Here is a 20,727-nt window from a genome sequence, read left to right on the forward strand (position 1 = left end):
TATTGTGCCAACCCACTATATACTGTAGGTTATAAGGTATTAATGTCTGTACCATGAGGGAAAAGATAAAGTACCAGCTTCTAAGGATGAGTAGTATAGTGATGTAAATGCTGGTTCAGTCTCAGATGAGGGGTTATAACCTCGAGAGTTTATTCATTTTTTTTTCACTTTTCTGTCATGTTTTAACAAAAGTATAACTTCACATCAGATTTATTGCACTGTTACTATAGTTACAGTTGTAGGTAAAGGACACTGCATCAGTTAAAACATAATAGCAGTGTACTGACTCATAATTGCTGCCAATATAGCAATAGCCCTTGTTATCTACCGGGTAACATTACTCAAGTCATTAAAACACTGATTGCAGGTCCGCATTTTTAGTCATACTGTAATAATTGGCTATTGATTTTCTTTTTTTATCAATGACTAATTAAATGCCATAATAATTAACAGGTTATTACGGCAAAGTCACTTAGACTGTCTGTTATTAGTTGGCAAGAAGGACAGATTAGAAATTTTTATTTTTTCTTCCGCTATGACCAAAATCATTTTGCACCTTGAAACTTAAACTGTTTAATATCTGAACAAGAAAAACACATTTTTGAGTCCCACTAGCTTTATATAAAGCTATTCAGTTTGTCATAGCCAGCTCTGATTCCTTTGTCTGACAAGTTTAAATTTCTTTGAAACTATCTCAGAAGCAGGTTTAAAACAAGGGGAAGTTAATCACAACAAATATCTTAATACTGTAAGTGAGCAGTGAGTTACATTTCAGACTGTATATATTTTTTTATCTTAAGGAATTACTCTGGGGGACTAGATAACGAAACTCATACAAGACTTTGCCATATTCAAAAAGATTTGTAGAACAAATAAAAAAGGAATAGCATCCATAGCATTTATTATATATTACGGTAAAAGAAGCAACAAACAACAATGGCACTCTCTTCTACATTGTAAAATTTGTGCAACTTTTCAAGCGATGTCCTCTGAGCTATTTATATCACACCTTGGATGTGTATTTGATTACAGGTAAAAAGAAAAAGACTCCGTGGATGTGAGGTTTCCGATGCTACTCAGAAATATTTGACAACTAACCAGTGTGCTCAAAAACAAATTTGCTTTTGGCTCCCCGTTTTGATTTTTAGCTGATATGCCTTCTGTCTAGAATCTACATTTATTTCCATTTTCCAAGTGGATTTTTAGCTGAGTGGTCTAGTTTTCACCCACTATCTGACATTCACTGTGGGTGAATTAAGCAATAACCGATGACATGTTGTGGTATATTGAAGATTTACCCGTGGTTGGTGTGGTTTAATCACAAGGGTAAAGCCCGTGTGATTAAATAAAGCCAACCGTGGTTACATTTCAATATACCACAACCATGGAGTCGGTTATTGCTATTATACAATGACATTATTTAAGAAAAAAAATACTTCCTTTTCTTAAATAATGTCTTTGTGTAATGCCTCTGATGCCGTTCCACATTTTTGTGGTATCCTGGGGCTTTTTCTGATGTACTGCACGCTTATGCAGTAGATCTGTGCTGTGCAAAGGAAGCAATGAAGAAAGGAAGATCTCTGTTGCTTTTCTTTTTTTTTTTTTTTTAAATTGAAAACAACAAAAAACGAAACTGGTAATGAATGAGGGAGAGCCAGGGCAGACAAAATTAAAAGATAATTGAGTTTCTATAGTTTTGCAGAATGTACCTGGTTATCCTTCTATTTTGGTCAGCACCATCTCCCTCATTCATTAAAAGTCTCCAGGTTTCTTTTCTTTTGTTTTTTTATAAGTATAAAAAAAAAGAAAGAAAAGTAAAACACTTACGAGATATACTAATGGAAAAAAAGTCCAAGCGACTGGACCTTTTTCCATTGGTATATTCTCAGATTTACAATAGGCATGCTGGTTGGGTTGAACAATCAGCATGCTTGTTTTTGAATATTAATCGCCATTCATTGGATAACTGATGATTCTCCATGCTGACGACAAGTTTGGATGCTATGGGTGAATTGGTGAGTTTGTAAGCATGTGTGTGTGTGTGTGTGTGTGTGTGTGTGTGTGTGTGTGTGTGTGTGTGTGTGTGTGCGCGCGTGTGTGCCTGCACAAGTGTATCACCTCTGCAATAGACTCACACTCTGCCCAGGATTTATTTCTCTGCCTTGCAACCAGTGAGTGCTAGGGTAGTCTCCAGCTCCAACATGACCCTACAGTTGATTAAACATGTAGTAGAAGAATAACTGAATAAGTCTGATCTCCATGAGATCTCTTATATGAGGCAATTCCAGTTGCATGATGAATTAACTGTGATTCACTCTTATTTTCATACTTATTTTGCAATATTATGTGTCTGATCCTGTAGACGTTAGAGAGGAAAGAATGTGGTATAGAAGGTAGGAGTCTTCAATATAACTCAGATAGACTGAGATTGATTAGTATTTTGGAAAGCAGAAAAAGCCAAGAGGGGGAAGATGGAAGTGAATAGCTGTCATCAGCATGCCCATCTTAGCAGGAGGGATGCAGTTGGACCCACTGCAGTGCTGGTAATTATTGCCGAAGAGAGATTCATCACGCAGCATATGTACTAGGCATTTGCCTGTGCCAGCATTAGTGGAGGAACAGGTACCACACACACACACACCTTTGGTGCAGAAGACAGTGGGTTCTATTCCCATACCAGGACAACGGATTGCTGACGCTGCAATACAGAGTAAGGGAAGTGCTTCACTCTTGAGCATGTTATGCTTTGAATGGGACATTAAACTGACACCCAATCTACCTGAGTTGGCAGTAGCTCAGTTGTATGTAAATCATCCTATATCATGTTTTGAAAACAGTAGGGTTTTTTATTGATATGTACATTTCATATAATTTACCTATTTACATTATTTACATTATTTAAATCTATTTAAGCATTTCCATTCATTATAAACTTCTATTTCAGCATTCCTCCCCACACACTCTTTTATCAAAAACCAAAACATTCCCCCGGATTCTCAAAAGCTTGCACGGTGTGCATATTTAGTGCTAGATGAAATTTTGCAATATGGCGGCCAAGTGATCCACGTACGTGCACTTCTGATGTGCGCGAGCGCTTTAGGACTAGTGCTGCATGTCCCCAGCCCTCGTATGCTAATCACCCCATTTGCAGTTGAAAACCATGCAAATAAGGTAAATTTGCTATCTAGGAAGCAAGAAACAGGGTGTGCAGGACTAGCGTAATATGCGAAAATGTACTCAGTTAGTAACCACGTACAGTACTGCAAACTCCAAAACAGAGCTATGACAGCTCTAAATAAAGGCTGCATAGCATTGAGGAAGCATGCCAATGGCCAAGTAGATGGCCACTGGCATTGCAAACAATGCCAAATGTACAAAATACAACTTCTATGATATGTCCGCCGATCATGTCCATAGAAGCATAGGGCAGCAGCGAGCAAACGGGACTGGTGGGGAAATAAGAAAATAAACCTAACTAAAATCAGTATTCCGCCATGCAAGTCAATGGCAGGCAAAAGACAACCTGACCAGTGAGTAGTGGTTGCTAAGGGGGGAGGTACAGTGTGACACATGTAACTATGCATTAGCAGGCAATTCTATGCAAATGAGGGGAACAATAGTGAATCCTGGTTTTCCCCAGCATGTGAGGCAGGTCCCAACAGTGTATGAGTATAAATAGCTGAGTGCAAGACTTGGAGGTAGGTGACATCATGTGTGGGAGTGTCAGGCATACTGTCATTGGATTGGAGCCCTGTGGCTCGGGGTTGCATCCAGCTTAGCACAGCAAAGCCAGGAGGTGTGTCTAAACCTGCCCAGTACGTACGACACAGTGTAAGCAGGTGTGCGCACCACGCAACGGGATCTACAGGAAGGTAAAGGAAGTGAATCCAGGAAATAACAGCAGTGTGCACATTGCAGTACACCAATTGCATGTCATGCCCCCGGGATGAATCAGAAGGGCAATGGGAAGGGAAAGCAGCAGTAGGAAGTTACTCAAGGGGTACTAGGTTCGCTTCCAGGTGAAACTGATTGGAACCAGCCAATTGCACAAGCAGCAGACCAGCCCAGCCCAGAATGCCACTATAAACTATGCAAACACCTACCTCTCCAGTTTTTCCCATACCCTACACCACCAATGTAAATAAGCAGGGAACTTTTAACACTCACAACAGCAAAATGTTAAGGGCTGCAATAGTTATCATACAACTTGTGGAAGAGGCTGAGGGTGGCGAGAATGGGAATGCTGCTGACCAACCTACAGTGAGGAGACGGAGAAGAGTGTACAGACCCAGGATGACCTACCAAGGGTTAGATGAGCTGGAGATAATGGAGCACTATATGGTGGACAGGAACCTCCTACAGCAGATTGCTGAACTGTGCTGGCCACGCCTGACACACAGAACTAACAGAGGGGAATCCATCCCAATGGAAACAAAGGTATGTATAGGTCTAAAAATACTAGCAACAGGTACCTTCCAATGGCCAGATGGGGATATGATAGGGGTATCACAGTCATCAGCATCCAGGGTACTCCACCAGTTCCTGGATGCCATGGCAGCACATATATTTCCCCCTCACCCGTGAGGAGTTGGCCAGCAGTATGCATCTCTTCCACCAAATAGCAGAATACCCTGAGGTAGTGGGTGCAATAGACTGCACGCACATATGCATCAAAGCACCACCCGGTGAGCAGGGTAGGGTCTACATCAACCACAAGGGCTTCCCCTTCATCAACTGCCAGGTCATGTGCGATGCCTAGGGCATAATACTGAACATGTGTGCTGGCTGCCCTGGAAGTTATCATGATTCTCACATCTGGCATCTGATGCAGCTGTACCAGAAATGTGCCAATGGGACATCCCACATGGTCACCTAGTGGAGGATGCTGGAAACGCACTGGAACCATGGCTGATGACACCCATCAGAAACGCACACACACCCGAACAAGAACTCCATAATGAGGCACACACACAAACATGAATCATAATAGAGCGGGTGTTTGGGATGCTCAAGTCATGGTTCCAGTGCCTAGACACATCCGGTGGAGCCTTGCAGTACTCACCAACTACATGTATCCAAATCATCCTTGTATGTGCCATGCTACACAATATGATCCTGTGGAAACAGCTGCAGCAGGAGCAGCAAGGGGCAGGACCATATAGCCCTCCACCAATGCCAAGGCCTGCAGAGGCATAGAGTGACTTGGAGGAGGAACAACCTGAGCCTGCCCCAGTAGGCAGAAGGACACGTGCCCAGTATGCCCTGGCAATGAGGCAACACATAGCACATACACTGACATGGGAGGGACTCAGGGAATAGCACCTCTCTCTGACTCTCACATACAGTAAAAGGGATGCCAAACATTACACTAACTGAGCCTAACCATGCGTAGGCAGTGTACTATGTGCATCCGACATAGGCAGCCCTACAGCACCACCCGCAATACTGGGACACCCACAGGATAAGTGACTTACACATGCCAATCAGGAGGGGGTCATATACTCAACAACAGTCACAGCCAGCAGGACATGTATAGACAAACACAAACAAATGCTGTACTATGGCCTCTGAATGAGAGGTATGGGTGACCCCCGCCCAGGCCTACATGGACAGACCACAGCAGGCCAGGTAGTGGGATGTCAGTTATGACAGCTAGGAAATCAGAAACAAATGTGTATGCAATCAAAAGATAAGAACAGAAGTATGGCATAGGCAGCATGATGGGTAAGACCACTGACAAAATCAGACTACAGGACATACCAGTACAGTCCTAGCAAACGTGTACAACTGTCAGGTGTGCCCCCCACCTCACATAGAACTACATTAACAGTCAGGTGCTCCCCCTCAATCCTGTGTAGAAACATAGAAATAGTCAGGTGTACCCCCCGCAATGCAGACATGTTGCAATAGTCAATGCCAAATGATCGGTGAATACCCTGCAGACACAGCATGCTACCTGTTGGTGTACAACACAAAGGTCAGCTGTGCAATACAAACCACCAGACATGCTCCACACATGCATAACAGACGGCCTTAATAGGCATGCTCACACACTTAGAGAAATGAAGGCAATGTCAGTCATCAACATACTGGAAGGTCATACTGGGCATGCTCACTCAAACACATGAAGGCCATATATGCAAATACAAGTGGACTAGACATATCCAGCAGTTGCAATAGTTACTGCAGACACATGTCAGTATGCACCACTCATGCCTTGCATGCACCGTGGGTAGGAATACAGACATATATGTAAGGACAACACACCATAATATGCCAAAGGTAGCTGGATATAGATGTGCGGAAGAGGGTGACCATGACAAGAAGCCATCCACGCCTTTCCCACCGAGCACGCAGCCAAAGGGACCCAAACACATCAGTTGCAGATGTCACACACTGCAGTTACTAGTGAACAGTACCTGTCAGCACCACAGACTATGTGGTCCACGTGCCAGCTGTGCAACATGGCTGTACAAGGACATAGTCAGCTAGTTGCTCTAGACGTGCACCTGTGACATATGACCCCATATGTGGTCGCCTATGGCGTGTCACCCCTACATGAATGGTGTATGGGCCATGCACAGACTGGCAACCCCATAGTGGTACCCTGACAAGCCTGCTGAGGTTTTCCAATGTGGTAATACACCTTTGGGAGAGTTATAGGCCAGTAATCTCTACGGCACATCCCATAACTGTGTACTGCTGTAGTGTGATAGACTAATTAGGTAGGATTTCTAACCCCAGACATGGCATCTGTGTGTGTGAGTGTGTGTCACTGTTTGTGTGTGTGTCTGTCTCTCACTGACTGTGTAGAGAGCCATGCTTTTAGGTTACTCACACCCCTTACATTTCACATACCCAACTTTGACAAGGCTGCCAATGTCACGCAACTTGAAATACACCTCTGGTACGATCGTACCCGAGTAATCTCCATAGCATATCTTATAAAATCGTATGGCCATAGTGTGATTAAGGAGTTAGTTGGGAGTTCTAGCCCCCACCCTGTCAATTGTTTGTGTATGTGTGCATGTCTGACTGTGTAGAGAGCAATGCTTTTAGGTTACTTACACCCTGTACATTTCACATACCCAACTTTGGCAAGGCTGCTGATGTCACCCACATAGAAATATTCCCCTGGGAGAGCTGTAGCCCAGTAATCTCCGTAGCACATGCTGTAACTGTGTACTGCTGTAGTGTGATAATGTTGTTAGGTGGGAGATCAAACCCCAGATGTGGCAACTATGCTTGTGTGAGTCTGTGTGTGCATATGTGTGCGTGTCTGTCTGTCACTGACTGTGTAGAAAGCAATGCTGTTTAGGCTACGCACGCCCCTTACAAGTCAAATACCCTCCTTTGGCAAGGCTGCTGATATCACGCAACTTGAAATACACCTCTGGGACAGTCGTAGCTTAGCAATCTTTGTAGCACGTCCCATAACATTGTATGGCCATAGTGTGATTAAGGAGTTAGTTGGGAGTTCTAGCCCCTGCCCTTCTAACTGTGTGTGTATGTATGCATGTCTGACTGTGTAGAGAGCAATGCTTTTAGGTTACTCACACCCTGTATATTTCACATACCCAACTTTGACAAGGCTGCTGATGTCACCCACCTAGAAATACTCCCTTGGGAGAGCTTTAGCCCAGAAATCTCTGTAGCGCATGCTGTAAATGCATACTGCTGTAGTGTGATAATGTAGTTAGGTAGGAGATCAAACCCCAGACATGGCAACTGTGCATGTGTGAGTCTTTGTGTGCATATGTGTGCATGTCTGTCACTGACTGCATAGAGAGTAATGCCTTTTAGGCTACTCACACCCCTTACAAGTCGAATACCCTCCTTTGGCTACTCACACCCCTTACAAGTTGAATACCCTCCTTTGGCAAGGCTGCTGATATCACACAACTTGAAATACACCTCTGGGACAATCATAGCCGAGTAATCTCTGTAGCATGTCCTGTAACATCATATGGCCATAGTGTGATTAAGAAGTTAGTTGGGAGTTCTAGCCTCTGACCTGCCAACTGTGTATGTGTGAATGTCTGACTGTGTAGAGAGCAATGCTTTTAGGTTTCTCACACCTCGTACATTTCACATACTCAACTTTGGCAAGGCTGCTGATGTCACCCACCTAGAAATACTCCCCTGCGAGAGCTGTAGCCCAATAATCTCCGTAGCACAAGCTGTAACTGTGTACTGCTGTAGTGTGATAATGTATTTAGGTAAGAGATCAAACCCCAGACGTGACAACTGTGCATGTGTGAGTCTGTGTGTGTATATCTGTCTGTCACTGACTGTATAGAGAGCAATGCCTTTTAGGCTACTCACACCCCTTACAATACCCTCCTTTGGCAAGGCTGCTAATGGTATGCAACTTGAAATACACCTCTGGGACAATCATAGCCCAGTAATCTTCATAGCACGTCCTGTAACATCGTATGGCCATAGTGTGATTAAGGCATTAGTTGGGAGTTCTAGCCCCGACCTTCCAACTGTGTGTGTATGCATGCATGTCTGACTGTGTAGAGAGCAATGCTTTTAGGTTACTCACACCCCGTACATTTCACATACCCAACTTTGGCAAGGCTGCTGATGTCAGCCACATAGAAATACTCCCCTGGGAGAGCTGTAACCCAGTAATCTCTGTAGTGCATGCTGTAAGTGCACACTGCTGTAGTGTGAATTAGATGTGTGGTTGGGTTCCATCCCCACCCATGACAGTTCTAGATGTATTGTGTGTGTCTCTGTCTGTACAGAGAGCAATGCATTTTAGGCTAGTCTCTTGCAGTTATTTCAAAGCCCTACTTTGACAATCCTGCTGATGTCAGTCAGTGTGAAATACACTTTTGGGCAAAGACTACCCCAATAATATCCCTGACGCTTACTACAACTTTATAGTGCAGTAGTGTCATACACTAATTAGGTAGGGGTTCTACTCCCAAACATGACAGGTGTGTGTGTTTGTAACCCGTATCCTGTGTAGAGGTGGTTGTGACTGTGTGACACCTGTAGCCAATGTGGAGTGGGTTTTGCATTTACTTATATGGTGGTCATACTATATATCACAATGTCCACTGTACAGGGATAACACATGTGATATGACTGAGAGGCGGGGGTGCAGAGCCATACCCAGACAAGTGACATCAAGGCCAGGCAATCACAGTTAACAACACCAGTAATACACAGAGCACACTCTCACCCCATCTGTCATACACACAGACACACACACACACACACACACACACACACACACACACACACACACACACACACACACACACACCTGCCTAGGTAACAGCCAATATGTGAGTGGTACACTGCACATTGGCCACCGATAGTAACTATGGAGTGACAGTGGTGGGCCACAGAGGGCATGACACCCAGTCCATCTGTCCGATTTGCACATATGTGCAGACAGTGCACCTCCCCCATGTTCTCCAGTGGACAACTGCACCATCTGTGGTACCATCACATGTGACCCACATTAGACATACCATGCCTGATAACATGCCCGTATGGACAGATGCCACTGAGACCAAGAAATGCTGATAGCATGCACACCATGTAGGTGCAGGGTAAAGCTGCTGGCCATAATCAGCTCCTGCCACAGTTCTGCAGGACTGGCACATCTGATGATAATCTGTGTTCACAACATGGGCGGACACCCCTGGTACAGGTCCACATGTCACTGTACATGCATGTGTGAGGTGTCCACATCACAGTCCCAGTCGATGTCATGGATGAAAGAACACAGACATGGCAAGCGATGCTGCCTGTGTGGGCAAATGCAGACACGACATCCCTAAGCCACAATGCAGACCATCGTCATGTGGGCTGATGCCAAGGTACACCCATCGCCTAGCCGTCGACAGCTGCCTGACACAGTCAAACACCACACACCTGTGCAGACATGCACACATGCATGTCAATAGTGGCACCCTGTGTGTTTGTGTGTGTGTTGCATGCAGCAGATGTTCACATCCACACTCCCTACAAAACCCATGGGCATACTGCAGCATGCTGTCTGATGTCAGACACCTTCCCATACCCTTCGCCCATACAGCCCCCGTATGACCTGTGTGGTGCATGGGATACATGTACAGTGATGTGATGTGGCAATTCCACAAATGATGAGTTGTACATCTGGCCCTGTCACGTGTGACAATGTGTGTGTGTCCTTGAGAGAGTGTGGCTATGTTGACACTGGCACCTGTTCATGCCAACAGGCACGTGTATGTCACCTACCATACAGCTACTGTACCCCTGTTGCAGATGTCACTCACCGCCACGTATATGTTCTGAGTGCTCTACAACAGGTAACCCATGTGGCGCATCCAATAATTGCAGCAAACTGTGCTAGCACTACATTGTTGTCAAGGGTTTGATACCCTGTGCTGCTAGGTGTGTGACAAAACCATGCCTCTGTTTTACCCTCCAAACCCTCCCAGACACGTATTACCCTCTGTCTGCGTCCCCCACCCCCCTCTAAGGTGGATGTGGAGACCTACACTTGCTTTGACTAGGCAGCAGAATGTGTAATGTAAGTAATGCTCATGACCAGCTGATGGCCTCTGCATGAATTGCAACCTTCCCTTAGCTGATTGCATGTGAAACAGCTGTGGTAACATCCCCATCGCCAATTGTATGGAAACACACTCCAATACCCAGGAACATCATGGTGGTGTTTGCCCTTGTCACCCACTGTGAGCAGGAACTAGATCTGTTGTGTGCCAAACAGCATCCCAGATGGATTATGGTGTACCTCTAATAACATACACTGTGGAAACAGTGCATCAAACTGGAGGTGGACATGCCTGACCTAACTACAGCCTGTAAGTGCTGCTATACTGCATTTGAAGTAATGTTGCTTTCACATTGTTTGTGTGGATATGGCTGATGTACATGTCTCAATACCTGCCATATCAGTTCCATGTTGATGTGGAATCTCCATCTGCAGGGTCATCTGCAGCCTGGGCAGTGTTGTGTCCGTGGCTGCATGTGTCACCCATGGAGCATCTAGCTGTCGACTGCTGAAGATAATGTGAGGATTGAAGTCGGTAGATAGAGAAAGCTGTGGTAGTCACAGACATCATATCCCTCAAAGGACATATGTTGCAACAACCCTGTAACAGCAGTAAAAGTATGTGGTCATCAGAGCAACAAGTATGTGCTCCCAGCCACACCTCTGTCAACCTTTGTACATATGTCATGCATGAAGTGGTGCATATGTGCTGTACACCATACTGTGTGGCATCATATCTGATACCAAGCCACAGATATATCTGACAGCTACACATGCTATGTACAGTACAGGTTACATTACATTACATTACCTGCACATTCTGAGGATGTTCGTACAGTACTGAGGTCTGTGTACCTATGGTAATTGTCGACAGTGTCTGTATTGTTGATATGTACCTTAGCCTGTGTACAGACTGTGGTAGATGACATTGTTCTAATTCCCCTACTTTCAGGTGTTACATGCTGCCCCACTGTATGATGCTATAGTGTTGCACATGTTTGTAGGGCCATAAACACACGTGCCCCATCCACAGACAGCCAACAGACCAAACCCTGTAGCAGGCCAGTATATATACCATAGTCTGTGAGTGGCACATATAAGGATGGTGTCAAATGCATAGTCCATATACTGTCATACCATGCTAGCTAATCATATGTGGCTGTGGCTGTGTTCACATTGGTTGTGGATATGCACTGTCAAACAGGTTTATCCTACCCTGTGCTGTGACATGCCTGTGGAGCCTGCTGTATATACAGGTACATGTACATTCCCCCCTTGGGAGATGTAGGCCAGTGTTGAACCAGTCAGCCTGCAGCGTGAACAGTGCATTGTGACATGCCTAGCAATTGAGTGTACCTACCCAGTGGGATATCATGTGTGCATACTAGCCAGATGTCCCACTGCTGGACCTCCCCTAACAGTCATGTATGTCAGACAGGGCAGTGGGATGCAGTGCAGATGTATGTCAATACCTGTTGTGTAGTATGTGGCCATGGCACCCCTGTACCTGCGGTCATACCGTTACAGGTCAGGCAGGGGTGTGTGAATGCATGACCTATGGTGGATATTATATACCTGTCGTCATGTGTTATACTCATCTACATGGCCATCCACATCCATATTGTGAGGCATGATACACATTTGTAGCACTAAGGGCATATGTGTATACCTCTGGAATGTACAGACTGTGTCAGACCCTCACATATATTGACCAATATCTCTGCTGCAGTCCACAGCGGCATTACATGCTAGCAGCAGTACTGTACACTGATGTCCTTTGGATGTAGTTCAGTAATCAATGGCACACATGTTATGAGCAGATGTGATCTGCCACACACATCATGCCTGTGAAGACAATCCCAATGACAGTAGCAATAGCCTACTACTATACCTGACATCCCCTGCAACTATGACATTGGGAACATACGGGCTGGGGTTGACCTACAATTCATGTCCAGGAACTATGGTGGGAATATATGTACATTTACATATCCAGATATATGATTACACATGTGTACTACACCCATTTAACACTGTCATGGCAGCCATACACTATTGATCCCCACATCATGTGTGCGCAGTCTCATTACATCTCCTGTGTGATGGGCATCTATCCCATGTGTGGGCAGCAGTGCTACCAACAGCATGTAGCAATGCTCCATACAGGAGAACCAGCACACTCAGAGCAGCCACATATTTGTAGTAGGATCAGGAAGTACAGACAGACTGTGAGTGGAATTGTGTTATGCATTGTACAGTACTGGTGTTACAGGGAGTGGGTGTACATGCTAGTTTTCCATGGAATGCAGTCCCATGCATAGCACTCAACTGTGGGCCTACTCTCATGCCAGCCCGGAGCTGTGCCTATCATGTCTTGTCTGTCCACCACAAAGGTCTAGTGTCAGATAATACTCTGGCAGTGTGTGTGTGTTGCGTGTTACCGGTACATGGCTACAGCCATGGCCATCCATACCAGTAATTCCCTAAGAGTATGTTACAGACTATCCTGTAACACCTGAAACTTGCGTACTGTATGGCAATAGTTGTCCACATATGTGCCTTTATTCCAGCCTCTGTCCATCACCTACATACCAAGCTGTGCACATATGTCATGTTGTTGTAGTTGATCCATAGTGGGCTGGGAGTATAACACACTGCCATGTCTGTCATCAGTCCACTGCCATTGTAACCACCACACATATGGTGGGACTGGGGCCATATATGTGTGGCACCACCTACACAATACATGTGTGCCCTCATACACTGCAGAGCCCAGTGTATGTAACAGTGGTATATGACCCAGTATAGTTAAGTCTAGGGGGGGAGTACCAGAAAAGACCTAGGCTGCTACAAAATGTGGGGTTATCAGGGCTGAGCTGCCTTAAGGTATCTGGATGTACAGTACCACATACTTCACATATATATACATTACTGTCATGGATCTGGGTACTGCAGGACTACTGTCCCCTGTCATACAAACTATTTTGTGTGGTGGTGTGCATGTGATGGTGTCAGTTATGCCAAGTTATGTAGCAGTTACAACCCATGTGGTCATAAGACGTCCATACCACCTACTGTGTCTGTACAGGTTGTAGATAGAGGCTGCTGAACTACACACCTGGAGTACATACTGTTGATTGTTAGGTATCCTGTGGCCCAGTGTGTCTTTCCTATTGTACAATGTGAATGGCTTGGCCTGGACAGCAACAGCTGTGAACCTTTCCGACCTACTGTATGAGTGTAACTGGTCCACTGTAGCATCACTCTGTTGATATAGTTGTCAGTGTCTGAACAGCTATATGGCATGGCATATAGAACTGTAATAGTACACGATGACATGTTACCATGTCAGCAAACATGTGGGTGTTGTTTCGCCTATGACCTCTCTGTGGGTGTATGTTACAGGCAACGATTGTCATTTGTATGGGTGGCACATACATCCAGTCATTCAGGGGTCAACTGTAGGCATAGTGGTTGTTCCATACTGTGTGCACCTACTGCTTATGTTTCGTACTGTACATATAACTGAGTGTGTATGTGTAGTCACATGTATATGTACTATATATATATATATATATATATATATATATATATATATATATATATATAATTATGTATATGTATACCTGTATCTGCATATCTGTGTCTGTGTATCTGAAGTCTGGTAATGTTGATGGCATCCACATACAGTCCCCATGGGAGCCGGAATGTACTGCATGATATGTTACCAATGACAGCCTGACATCATACAGGTGGGATGTAGTACAGGTAACATTGTGTGCCCATGCTGCCACTCGCCCTGGTTATGGGATCACCAACACTTGGTAGTGTATTGCAGGGTGGATGTGTTTGGCTGGGGGGGATGCCTATTCATACGACTCATATAGTGTGTGGTGCCTCTCAACCCCATTAACGTAACATGTAGCCTGTTACACTCCACTCCCTAACAGCTACATGTGCCTAGCAGTACCAGCACAACAGTGTTGCACCAATGGGTTGGTAGGCATGGGAATCCCATTGAGGTCTGCCACGTGTGTGTATATGTGCATGTGTGCATATCTGTAGGGTACACTGGCCCAAGTCGACATACTCCTATTACAATACACATTGACACACAGTAGTACGGATATTGTTGTTGTCGCCCATAGGTGTGGCAACGCAATGCAACACCCTACTATGCCTGTGACATGTGCATCACATGCATATCCCTGTGGTATCACTGTTGTGATATGCAATGGGTTGTTTTTGCATCGTGGCCACTGTATGATAATGGGTATCTAAATGAGTTCTAGTGTGTACATTATCCAGTGGGGTATGTGGGTGCTGTGTACATTGTCTTTACGCCATGTTAAACCTGCTATATGGCCCATGTACCACTCTCAGGTGGCCAATGTCACCATCACCCATACAGGTAACAGATAACAGGATACGGCCCAGTTACACATGTGCTGTGTACAGCCTACCTGTAACACATTGGACACATGGACTAGTTAGTTAGCAACTATATAACCAGGTCTCTAAGATGTGTGTCTACCTGTTATGTGTCAGTCAATGTGTATGTGATGGTATGACAAACTACGTATTCACCATATACAAACATTACATCCCCCATTACCATATTGTATGTGTCTGTGGATGGTCTGCATGTAGCACGTGACCTGGTACACACCTCACCCTACAGATGGTGTCATGTGTTCAATGACATCCACACAGTTGAGTAGCACTACATACCCGGGTTGGGGTCTAGACACAGTGTCGCCAGGTCAGGATGTGTGTGTATGTGGATGGGTTGACATAAGGGTTCAGATTCTACCTGTACCAGCAGGCCACCAGTGATGTTTGCATGGCCAATAGCTCTTATACATACCTGTGTCATGTGTGCAACTTCACACCTCGTATGTCATGGGCATAGTGTCACCACACTGACAAATCCCTGTGGAATATGACTGCAGACCATCCTCCTGCTGACACATGTATCCCTACAGCACAGATGGATGACAGTATGAGGATATCAATTAGTGTTACCAACAGCTGAGATGCATCCTAGCTGCATGGCTACACTACCAGACATGTATGCAGTACAAATTATCCCTGACTACATTCTACACTGCAGTACATTGTGGCACTCTGTCCCAGTCATCGTGTGCATCAGAACCATGTTAGCCTGTCCTTGTGTTAGCCTGTCCCTGCATCGATGTTATGGATGGCAGGGATGTGGCACAGGTATCATCATATGCACAGGGTGTGTGAATGTCATCCTAGCTGCATGGCTACACTACCTGACATGTATGCAGTACGCATTACCCCTGACTACATTCTAAACTGCAGTACATTGTGGCACTCTATCACAGTCACCGTGTGCATCAGAACCATGTTAGCTTGTCCCTGCATCGATGTTATGGATGACAGGGATGTGGCACAGGTATCATCATATGCACAGGGTGTGTTGCAGGTGTGCCAGAGGCTGAGGGTGGTCCAAACATGTGTCACCATGTGTATGGGTGAGGGGTGTGGTTGCTTGATTGGGGCGTGGTGATGTGGTATGTGCCGGTATGGGGATGCCCTAGATGTGGTTGCATAGTGTGTGGGTATGCATGCACACAGTTCTGCCATGTGGCTGCCCCACACTGGTAATGTTGGACAGCTGCAGACCATACCTGGCAGGGTGTGCAGTTCAGTGCCTCTGGCCATGGACACGCTGACTGTGCCTGCCAGGGGTTCCATGGGCACGTGCAGGTACAGACCTTGCAGTGCTACTCTCCCCTGATGATGACATATGTCTGCTGGAACCATGTCCCACCTGGGCCTGGCCAGGGCCACGTGCACATGGCCTGCTGTGGTTTGGTGTGAACAGTAGCCCCTGTGGTGTGCTGGGGCTGGTACTGCCACTACGGGAGTGGCTGTGCATCCCGGCATGTCCACGTTGACTGCCAGCTGCTGGTGTCTCTGGCCTACGTCCATGCGGACATTGCACAACTCCCACCACACGTTCTAGCACAGACATACCACAGTCGAGGAGGCTAACCATCTCATCCCACCGTCTATCCATGACCTCAGTATATTCATGGAAGGCAACAGCGAGTTCATGGAGGTTGCCACTTACAACTGTGAAAGCAGACCTGTGCAGCCTCATAACCTGTCTGGAGTGCATTTCCATACATGCCTGTGCCTCCTTTACAGCCTGAAACGTGCTGCTAGTGGTACTAGTCATGGCGCCACTGTCAGGGGCAGTATGATCTGCGGTCCTCCCAAGAGCACCACAGTAATTCTGCCAATGTGGTGGCCTTCTGGACATCTGGCTATGCCGGCTGTGGCCCGACACAGTTGGCATGGACACCACACTTTCCTAGCCATAGCCACCAAGCGCCAACTGTCCCTCTGCTATGGCCACATGTGATAGGGATTGTAGGGGCACGGTAACTGTGTGGGGGCTTGGGGAGGCTAGGAGGGTGATGACACATGTTGCTGTGTGTGGGCTTGGAGAGGCTAGGAGTGTGATGACACATGTTGGCGCAGTGTCGGCCTCTGACATTCACACCTGTGCCTCACCTGTACCTTCATCATCATCAATGTCTGTAGGGACACCTACCTCAGTATGCATGCAGGAGGGACCCTGACCCATCTCGCCACCTGTGGAGGAAACAAATACACACGTTAAGACCTGTACAGCAGTGTATAACAGTACACACACTCACACACACTCACACTGATAGCCACCTTATTACCTCACCTTCCCTGAGTTTGCAGTCAGTCCCACAGTCAGTTACATATATTCCCCTCCCTGCATGGCACTTGTTAATATACACGCATCACTGCAGTCCATTAACATATCATCCTTCTCCATGCCTACACGTGTGGTTACCACACTTGACCTGTTACTCCATCACCTCCCTAACCTGGGTGGAGTAGTTTGTACATGGCCTCACAGCTGTCACCCTGTATTACTCTGTGTATGGGCAGTAATGGTGTACGAGGCCCCTATATGGTTGGGGCTGCTACAGTCACTACATATGTCACCCAACAGAGCCTCATATTGCAGTCTTGCTCAGTCCATGCCACATCTTCTGCACAAGCAACCCATCATGCACACAACAGTACTACCTGGATACACTCACTGATATGCTGTGGTAATTCCCCATTGCATTTGTAGTGCTGCATATGTGGGTAGCCATTTACCTATCTGCTGCTGACAATATGATGTGTATACCTGGTATGTTCTGCACCTCCCAATGCATGCTCCATGCTACAAACCTTGTTATGCTATCAGCTGTCCTGTGTTCATATTTATTTTATTTATTTATTTATTTTTATTTTACATTTGTTGACCGGGCTAGTCTAGCTGGATATATATCCATTTTCAGTAGAGGCCCAGGGAGAAAAGCTCCACACAGATATACAAAAATATAAAAAGTATAAAAATATTGTTACATGGTAAATACAGGATTAATAAACCAAATAAAACAGGAAGTTTTTACATTTCAGAGATAAGAACACATTAAGAAAAGTAACGGTGAACATAATATTGCTTAAGAAAGCTAAAAAGGTTATAATAACAAAATAGAACAGGAAGTTTTTACATTTCAGAGATCAGAACACATTAAGAAAAGTAACAATGAACATAATATTGCTTAAGAAAGCTAAAACAGTTATAATACTGTAAGAGTTATGTACAATAGTTCACAACAGGTTCAAGGATATAAGCAATACGTTGATTAGAGTTTAAATAGTGTCAGTCATAATACAAGATTAAGTATTTAAATGTTTGGAACTTTGGTTAGAAGAGGAAGAAACAGGGGTGAAGATGGTTGTTAGTCAGGGTTACTACAAGGGCATAGCCAGTGCATTTGGAGGTGTTTTTTGAGTTTTTGTTTAAAGAGTGGCAAGGATGTTATTAGTGTTAGTTCATTGGGTAACAGGTTCCAGTTTTTTCCTGCTATATTTGTAAACAGAGAGTCACCAGCTGTATTATTAGACTTTGCTGGGCTAGCAAGGAGTTTGTTAGAAGAACGTAAGGAGTTCAGATTATTATATGGGATTAAGAGTTTTGAGAGTATAGGGGTATTATTGGGTTGGTAAAATATTTTGTGGGCCATTGTGAGTTGGGGGATTATCAGATGGTTTTGGAATTCCAGCCAGTCTAGTTGCCTAAGATTAGAACAGTGGTGAGTTCTGAAGGGATTGCCAGTAGCAAATCTGGCAATATTATTGTAGGAAGTTGCTAATTTGTTGAGGTTGGTAAATATAGGTGAGGCATACAGAATGGTTGAGATAAGATGGGAGTGAGCGATCTTGGCTCTGGCTGTTGTGGTTAAAAATGGTTTTATTCTATATAATGATCCTATTTTTCTGTTGACTATTTTAATGGTGTTGTTTATATGGTGATCAAATGTGAGGTTATTGTCAATGGTTATTCCTAATAGTTTGGTGGTAAAGTCAGGGTAAATGACAGTGCCATCATTTGAAGAGACTGAGAAGTCTCAGGGGGTGGACCTAGTAGTGGGTGTAAAGAGAAGGAGTTTTTTTTTTGGCATTAAGAAGGAGGCAACGTTTGGTAAACCATGTTTCTTGAAAACATTTTGAGTAAGAGAATATAGTTCAGATGGAGAGGTTGCTGAGCATATTAGTGTGGAGTCATCTGCATATTGAATACAGGTGGCTTGAGGAATTGCTACATGGAGATCATTAATGAATAAAGAGAAAAGAAGTGGACCAAGAATGGAGCCCTGAGGGACCCCGATAGTGACAGGTAAAAAGGAAGAACTTTGATTTTCCCAGAGAACTGCCTGTTGCCTATTGCTGAGGTATGATCTAAACGATTTAATAGCCAGAGAATCAAAGGAGAGAGATTCAAGAATACTGATTAGGAGGGTATGGTTAACCATGTCGAAAGCTTTAGAGAGGTCGATGAAGAGTGCAGATGAGAGTATGTTTTTGTTGCGGTTTCTATTGATGGTATCTGTGAAGGATAGGAGGGCAGTAGTGGTACTATGTGATGGCCTAAAGCCATGCTGATAGCTTGCTATTAAGTTATGTATAGAGAGATGATGTAAAAGTTGTTGGTGAATGCATTTCTCCAAAATTTTCGCTAAGGGTGATAAGAGAGCAATTGGCCGATAGAGTACTCATTAGAGTTCCCACCTTTATGTAAGGGGATAATATGGGAGATTTTCCAAATATCTGGGGTGGTTCCTTCTGGGATTGTCCTATTTATAAGTATAGATATAGGGTAGGCAATTACTTTGGCTGCTTTTTGGAGATATTGGGACGGACGTTTGTCAGCGGATGGAGTACATGGCTTAAGTTTATAAATAAATTTATAGATGAGAGAAGTAGAGATGGGTTGTAGTTTGAAGTTAGAGTAAGAGTGTGGTAAATTGATGGGAAGGTTAGAGTTTTCGGAGATAAGTTGCCTAGCTAGAGATTGTATAGTGTCAGTGAAGAAAGAGTTAAAGGTACTGGCAGTTTGATGGGGAGTATTTGGATCTGCATCAAGTGGGGTGGGTGTTCGGGAGTTACCTGGGGAAAGGAGCTTATTTATGCAAGACCAGAACTTTTGAGGAATATTTTGATGAGTTTGTTGAAGTTTACAGTAGTAGTTTTTCCTTTTTTGTACTATTTCTAAGCTGCCTAAAATGGAGATGATCAGAGCTATTTCTGTTAGATCTCCATTTAGCCCAGAATTTGTTCCTAAGTAGAATTTGATTTCTAGTTTCATTCGAGAGCCATGGGGCTGGGTTGGACTTCATTCTGATGGAACGTGTAGGAGCATGCTGATCAAGAATAGATAAGAAAGTAGTGTTAAAATACTTTACAGCCTCTTCAAGTGAAAGGGATTTTAAAGGATTCCAGTTGCATGCTCTGAGCTCAGTTTGAAATAATTCTGCATTAAAGTGTTTGGTGGAGCGTGCTATCCTAAAGGTGGGGGGGGTTTGGAAAGTCTTTCTTTTCTCTTGTGATGTAGGTCAAAGAATGATCACTTACATCATCTGGCAGGGTTCCTAATACCTGACAGGTTGTCCTGGTGTCCCATGTCTCACTCCATGTATAGCACAAACCCAAGGGGAAGTACCATGTGGTCATTCCCACTATCGCCTCTGCATGCATGGACACACACACACACACACACACACACACACACACACACACACACACACACACACACACACACACACACACACACACACACACACACACACACACACACACAC

The sequence above is a fragment of the Protopterus annectens genome, chromosome 9.part0 (genome assembly GCF_019279795.1).
Source record: "Protopterus annectens isolate FY-2018-M chromosome 9.part0, PAN1.0, whole genome shotgun sequence".
Taxonomy (NCBI): Eukaryota; Metazoa; Chordata; order Ceratodontiformes; family Protopteridae; genus Protopterus; species Protopterus annectens.